Source organism: Helianthus annuus, chromosome 4 (assembly GCF_002127325.2).
Source record: "Helianthus annuus cultivar XRQ/B chromosome 4, HanXRQr2.0-SUNRISE, whole genome shotgun sequence".
In the NCBI taxonomy this organism is placed as follows: Eukaryota; Viridiplantae; Streptophyta; class Magnoliopsida; order Asterales; family Asteraceae; genus Helianthus; species Helianthus annuus.
This window is the reverse complement of record NC_035436.2, coordinates 155990638-155998952: the sequence shown is the minus strand read 5'-3', so window position 1 is coordinate 155998952 and position 8315 is coordinate 155990638.

The following is an 8315-nucleotide window of genomic DNA, read 5'->3' as shown; positions in this document are numbered from 1 at the left end:
TAAAACAAACTTAAGTGTTTTGAAATCTAAATGAGAAAATAGTTTGTTGAAAGGGGGAGTTCTGATTGTTTATGCCTAGTGGATGACGATTCGATGCGATTCGATATCAGTTGTCAACTTTCTGTGTAGTTTTATTTTACAATTGGGTCAAGTGTCTAGTTGTGTTTTCAGTTTTTTCTTTAACGTGTTTGCATTTTAGGGGGAGTAGAAAATTTCAGAAAATCCAAAAACATTAGAAAATTTGAAAAAGCCAAAAACATTATAAAATAAAAAATCGAGTTTCGTTGTGAAAAAGAGGAAATGATAGTACATCAGTAGACTGTCACAACATGCTAAAGAATTGGAATGTAAAAATGTGATAAACAATCTCACTGCGGATGTGTCAGTAGGTTTTTGCACATTTAGTAAATTGTGACGAGATATAAACCTAAAAATTCAAACTTGCTTATTCTGTGGGTAACAACTTCTTGGATATATAGGTAACCCCTGAAATCTTGTTTGAAAGGTCCCTTATTATGAGATACTAGGCCTTTATGCTCAGTGATATCTGGGGTATTATCCCGGGACTTCTGTTGTATTGAAATACTGACCTAGTCCTCGGATAATGCTTTCCGCAAATGCTTTGAAATATAAGCTCGCCCTCAGCAAATTGATGAAACAATAAAATTGATAGTCATTGCTGTTGTAACAAAAGATCCTCTAAAGGGGACACACTAAAAGTCGAAGCCGTCATCTCTTTGCGTATACGGAAGTATCGACCTGAGCTCTCACGGCCCTCGCAATTTAACCCCTTTACAAATATCATCTGTGGTATACTCACCTGTAAGACTGAATATTGGGATCTGGATACGGGAGTATATTCAAGTAGTGGGACACACAAATAGGTTTAAGTCATTAAGACATTAATATCGTATCTCGAAGCATTTGAACTTTGTGTGAAAATTTAAGTGGATCAATATACTAACAATATAGGTGAATTGTTTAGAACTTAAAATGTAATCAAGCTTAACGGTGCTGATGACTCGTCTCATAAACTGATATGATCCTCTTACACAAACTCACAAAAATATTGTCTGTAAATATTTCTTTACAGCATTTTATTTCTCCTTTTCAAAATCCAAAAAGATTTTCGGTGTGTTTTAGCATTAATTTTTAAAAATTTAAAAAGATTTTCGACAACTGATATTGAAAAGCTGATTTTCAAAATTCCGAGTGCTAAACATGATGATCAAAATTTGAGGGGGAGTGTGTACTTTGAAACTAAAAATTCAAAATCTAATCTTTCAATTGGTTCATCAAAAATTTTTGTTTGATCTGAGGGAGAGTCAGTATTGGTGCATATCTCTATAGTTGAATCATGAGAAACTTACTGTGAGGTAGAGTTTATGCAAGTTAATATGAGCTGGGTTATCAATCCTGAGCAGAACTAGAGCCGAGTTTCGATCTTGGAACAATCTTCTAAAGAGCCAGGTCATTCGAGTCTGAGAAGCTTTTGAGAGCCAGTTTCAGATACCCGAGGACTCTGTGGATAGAGCATGTGCCAAGTTTCGATTCTATGAACAAAGTTTGAGCCAGGATAACGATCATATACTTGTGAAAGACAGACAACGATCCTGAAGCAGATAATACTGAAGAACTAGAGGACTGCCAGCATATCGCAAGGGGGAGTCTGAAGACAATGTGAAAGAGAAGAGAGAGTGAAGCCCAGAGACTGATCAAGGCTGAAGTCTGTCAAGACTCGACACGTGCGACTCGTCAACATCTGAGGGGGAGTCTGTTAGTGCATGCATCTGTCAACTTCGTCTTGTATCGAGTCTTAGATTACATTGAATAGAGCAGGGCACGTTTTACGAGAAAATAGGAATGTTTAGGGTGATAGAATGCTAATTTCGCTCCTAGGTGTTATATGTCTGATTTCGCCCGAAACAGTTTCGAGCGAAATCACAAAGATCTGATTTCGCTCCTACTGTCATGTGATGCTTATGAGCGAAATCAGAAGCACTATAAATAGTGCACTTTAGAGCGAAATCAGTAACAGAGCCTTGTATTCCATACCGAAGTGATGCCGGTGTGAGGTTTGAATCTAATCAACGTCAGATCAATATATCAGTGATTTAAGTGAAGATTTAGCTGTTTCTACCTCTGTTTCTTGTTTTCCGCACCTGAAACAGAGTAAAACTCCTCTGAACGACTCATTCGGGTCAGTCGCACGATCCTACATGAAAGCAGTCAGACATTAGAACTGAGGCCTAGGTGTAGGTCCAACGTCAAGAATACATTAAAACCCAAGAAGTATATACAAGGGTTAACATATAGACTTTACGGAAGCTAAAATACGCACTAAAAAGCACCCGAAATGCACTTTAAGTGCAAAATTCTGCATTTATTAATAAATTCAGCATTGCAACATACTAGTAGGATGCAAAAATATGGCAGAATAATCCTGTATGCTTTCCTAGCTGCCGAGAATTAATTGTGTTGCAAAAATATATATAAAAGACACTTTACGGACTAGTCAAACACTTTAACGAAACGGTATCAAACCGAACAACCGGACATTACCCGGGACACTAAATTTTTGCCAAACACATTGTTTATTTATTTCTTGGCTAGTCGTGATCCCCGAACACCCTAACACCCACTAAATGTCAAATAAATATCATGTGCAAGCTTATACCTTGAAATCTAACTATCCATTACAATCTAGTTGCAAAATCTTTACCTTAACCCCCCCCCCCAAACCGAATTCGGTCCATATGGACCCACAAAATCATCCACCATGTTCCATATCTTGTGCAAGATTACATCTTATTATTTTAGTAGATTGTTTACTTGTTGGAGTTGCCATAATATATGATCATATCTATAAGAAGCATGGCCAAGATCACAACCATCATTCACAATCTTACACCCTCACTTCACTCACTCTCTCTCTCTCTTTCGGCTCACCCCAAACCGCCACCATCACCACCATTCCACCACCACAAACTTCCATTTTCAAGTCTCATTCAAGTGTAGAAGAAGGGTTATAGGAGCTTGCATCTTGTGGAGCTTCAAAGGAGCTTTGTTCTTGCTTGTTCTTCATCTTTTTCTCATCATCTTCATCATTAGATCCTACCCTAGCCTTGTGCTAGTAGTAAGTTACTTGTACACCCTTGTTCATCTTGTTTTTGTGATCAAAAGTTGTAGTATGTTAGTATGTTCAAAATCACTAAAGAAACAAGAACACTAAAAGATGAACATGAAACTTTACATGAAATCTTACATTAAAAGTTTACTTGAAGATGAAAAATGCTACTAGTTTGATGTTGTAATGGGTATATTGTTGGTTTATTATTAATTTTTGGTTATGTGATGTTAATCACCATACAATCTTGTTAAATAATATTAGGAGACATGATTTAACAAGAAAAAGAAAATGGTTATGTGATACACAAAATAACCACTTTCTAGTTAGACATGAACTTGATGAAAATAATTTTTCACAAAATAAAATTTTACTAGTAAGTTGCTGAGTTTGTAAATCCGAGAGTTACAAGGGATTTTTGTAAGCAACTAAGTTAGAAAAGCAGTTTTTGGAAAATCCTGACTATTACAAACACTTACGCTATTTTTAGAAATGAAACAAGTATGAGAATGTTTTATTTACAAGAAGAGTTCAAAGGGGATAATTTTTGTGAAAATTATTTACAAGTTGTAAACACTAAAGTATTTTATGAGAATGATTTTTAAAGAACTAAATACGCTTCGGAAGGTAACTAAGTCCACTAAGGGCTTTACCAAGTTACTACGCGTTTTCGGGATACATCAAGTTCATAATTAGTGTGTAACGTATATATCTTTGCTCTTGGTGATGTAAAAATTGTGTAAAACTAATTGTTGGTGTTGATGATGATTTTAAAAGAAAATAAACACATGTTTTGAAAACATGGGAAACCTCCATTTTTAGGGGAAACCCTGTCAAAATTTCTATAGAATTTTGACACTTAGAAAAATATAAGTTTTTGAGAAACTTGTTGTCTAAAAATGTGCCTGAAAACATTTACCAAGGTTTCCCTAATTTTTGTAAACTTCAAGTAAGGAAATGATGATTTCTTCAAGAATAAAATTGATAATAAGTATGTATATTTTTTTAGAAAGATATATATATTTATTGATCACAACATTTGTGCTAAGTGTATGTAGTATGTGTTATATGTAATAGTGTATTAGGACTTGAAAATACACTAAATACTCGTAAGAAGTGAAAATACAAAAATACACATACAGTATACAAGATACATAATTCGAGTGCGAAGTGCAAAATACAAGATACTTATATTAATTTTTGAGAAAATAATATAAGTAAGATACATAGTTAAAAATATAAAATATTTTTAACACAACAATACAAATACAAAAGATAGTGACTTGTGCTTGTACGATACAAGTCTAGTGACTGACGATAATAAAACACGTTTAAGTATCGACACCTTATAAGCAAATCCGGTGAAGTTTACGACGCAAGGAACGCAAAGTTGTGAGTTCATGCTCCCCCTTTTCTTTTAACTGTTTTCAGTTTTATAACTTCGGTGGTGAAATACATGTTACAAATATTTCAATGTTTACAAAATGGTATGATGTGTTAAAAAACAAGAAGCAATCTTGGTGAAAACTAGTACCAAGAAATGATGCGAGAAATGATACATGATACGAGAAATCGTGTCACGAATAGGGTACTATAAGCACCATTAATCAACAATATACCTAGACCGTAGAACAAAAGGTTAGATCTAACGTGTGTCGGGCAGCTTCACTCTTGGTGAGAACGAGTACCAAGCAGTGCTTTTGTGTCTCAGAATATGCCAACTAGAAAATGCCTAAGGTTTGGTTGCTTCCTATGTCGTGTTACATGTTAATGGCCTTGCAACCCATTAACAACCCTAATACACACAAGATTACTTGTGTTGTACAAGATACAGATATACATGACTTACATGAGATCCAGAATTACTTGATTTTTATGAAATACATACCATGTTTTTCATACAAAGTATACAAACGTTTAATACAAGAACTGCATGAATTCACACCAACATTATGTTGACGTTTTTCCAAAACTCACATGTATTTCAGGTAACTAAAAGTGGATGTGCGCGTGGCTTTACTCATGCTTGTGGATGTCGCTTATGTTTATCTTTAAATAAAGTTGTAAACTTTATAAGACAATGTTTTAAATTATCTTGCGATGTAAACGCTAACTTATGTTTTCAAATTATGAAATGTTTGGTTTTTGAAGTTATTTTTACGAGCATGTAGTATGTTTACCTTTCGTATGCAATGAGAACCTTTCATGATCACACCTCGTGCTTCCGCCGCAGAAAGGGGTGTGACAGGAAGAATCAAGTGGGAAGAGTAATTTTGTCCACAAGAGGAAAAAGAATATGCACATGCAAGTCACATGCTATCCCCCCCCCCCTAATTTTTTAAAACATCCGTAACTTTTTTATACGTCGTTTGTTTTTAAAAAAATCGAGCCTCTTTTTATCTTTAATACAAGTACCATATTCTTATACTTTTAAAAAAATCGAAAAACCCAGTTGTGTATTAAACAATGGATATGACGTAAAACACAATGTAAAGTGGACAAAAAACACAATCGATGACAATAGGTAAAAGACACATTAGACAACAGACTAAAACACAATGGACATAACGTATAACACATTAGACATAACATATAACACAATGAGTATCAAACTAAAAATTGCAATGGAAAGTAAACTAAAAACACAATTGATGATAGCAGATGAAAGAAACAATTGCTGACGGCAGATAAAAGACACAATGGACAATAGATTAAAAATACAATGAACAACAGATTAAAACACAATGGATAGCAGATTAAACACAGTGACCTGAACTTATAACACAATGTATAGAAAACTCAGATATAATAACATCTTCATTATGTCATACAATGAGTTATAGGTTCTTATAAGAAACGCAATGGATAGAATCCAAATTAACATTGTGTTATAAGTTTTGATAATAATACAGTGTATAGAAACCCTGGTAAAAACTTAATGACCAAAACCCAGCTGAAAGACACAATGAGCAGAACATTTAACACAATAAAAAATATCCAGTTAAAATGATTTTTTTTTATATGACAATATCATACTCATATTAAAGATAAAAAAACGCTTGTTATTATGATGAAATTTTATTTTAAAAAGAATGTCGTATAAAAATTTAAGGACGTTTTAAATTGATGGGGAATTGTCATGTGTCTTGCATGTGGACAAAGAAAGTTCATAAATATAGGATCATTTTTATGCCATTCCATTATATTCTTTTCCCTAAAACTAATCTCAACCCTCCAAATCCATGATCAATGGACTATAATACTTCTTACTTATTTTACCCTTTGTATTTGATCCTAATCCTGTATATTACATAATACTTATCTACGCAATGTTTTTTTATGAGAGATGTTGATTTATTCAGAATTTATTATATGTTCGTTTGTGTTCATTTTTTGTCACAAAACGCTTGTTGGTGTTCGTGAACATTCATTTGTGTTCGATTGTTTTCATAAATGTTTATTTGTGTTCATGCAGGTTCGTTTGTGTTATTTACTTAAAGTTAAAAACGAACTCGTTCACTTCCTGAATGAACGTACACGAACAAAAAATCTCGTTCAATAAGTGTTTATTAACAGTTCTGAACACATGTCCTTCTTTATGTTTGTTAAGTTCTTTTGCAGCCCTAATCTAAAGTTATATGTTGTTTAAACTTCATTTTTTAAGCTATATCAAAAATCAAAAAACTTGGAAGTTCAAAATAATAATAGGTCGTCGGATTTTTTAAGCTATAGCAAAAGATCAAAAAACTTGGAAGTTTAATATAATAATTGGTCGTCGGATATATAATTAAAATAAGATTTTGGCTGCTTTCTTAAATATTTATAACATATTTCTTTTTGTTGTTTTAAACGATCGTCTTACATCAATATGGTCCCACAAACATCCTAAGAATTAAGATAACATTGAAAAATAAATTTCGAGGGAATTTCAAATTGGAAACTTGTCCCTTGCCTCGATGAATTTTATGTTCCTTACGGTTCAAGAGAATTAAGATAACACTGAAAATAAATTTCGAGGGAATTTCAAATTGGAGACATGCTCCTTGCCTCGATGAATTTTATGTTCGTTAAAGCATTCACATGGCTTCTATTAAATTTATATGAGGCTTGAGGGTATTCGTTATATTATAAAAAGTGGTCGTGAGTGAAAAAAAGAAAATGTTACTACTCATCTTTATATTTGAGAGAACATTGTTTATCTTCTATAATTTTTTAATATATTTTGAAAGTGGTTGTGAGTGTACGAAAGAGAAAATGTGATAACAAAGTTATAAAAAAATATTTTTTAATTGAAATAAGAGGGAAAATATAGTTGTTTCTACTGTAATTTTAGGGTAGATTTGATTGAATGGATGTGAATGCTCTTAGACCATGCATAGTAGGCAATATTCACCCTTGGGCGTTTTGCGTCATGTAGCAGCCCAGTCAGCAATGGGACATTATTGAGCGTTTTTTAAAATGGGTGTAGTGGGGATGTGGGGATTGTGGGGCATTATGTTTGTAATAAAATAAAATAAAAAAAAACATTTAAAAAATCCTATTGGCCAAATAATGTAAGCTTACATGTGATTGGACAAGATTTCCCCACCTGGCGTGATTTATAAAACGCCCAAACAAAAAAAAAGCCAATCACGTCCATGGGTAGTGGCAATGGGGCGATATTGGGCATCATTAAGCCCCAAAAACGCCCAAATTTGCAACCACTACGGGTGGTCTTACAATCTATTTTCTACTCCATCTTTATAATCACACTAGAAGACACTATTTTTTTCTTCTTTTCAATTAAATAATACATTTTTATACTTTTATTTTTATTACCTTTTTTTCTTTCGTACACTCATAATCACTTTCAAAAATATTAAAAAATAATGACCCTTTAAATTTACTGATGAACAGTAACATTTTTTCTCTCCTCCACTAACAACCACTTTAAAAATATAAAGGATGCACTTACATAAATATGAAGGTTCGATCGCCGGTGGTGGTGAGGGTGGGACATTTGTGCGCAATGATGGTGAAAAACCCACCAAGTAGGGTTTGATCCTGAGCGTCACCCGGTTTTCATCCGGCTGTTACTCCAACGAGGCAACTCGTGTGGAGGCAGAACGGTTTTCGGACGAAAGCCTTCGACCCAAGTCTGATAACCTCAGTGTTGGCCCTGCTATCTGGGCACAAACTTGGCGAGGGT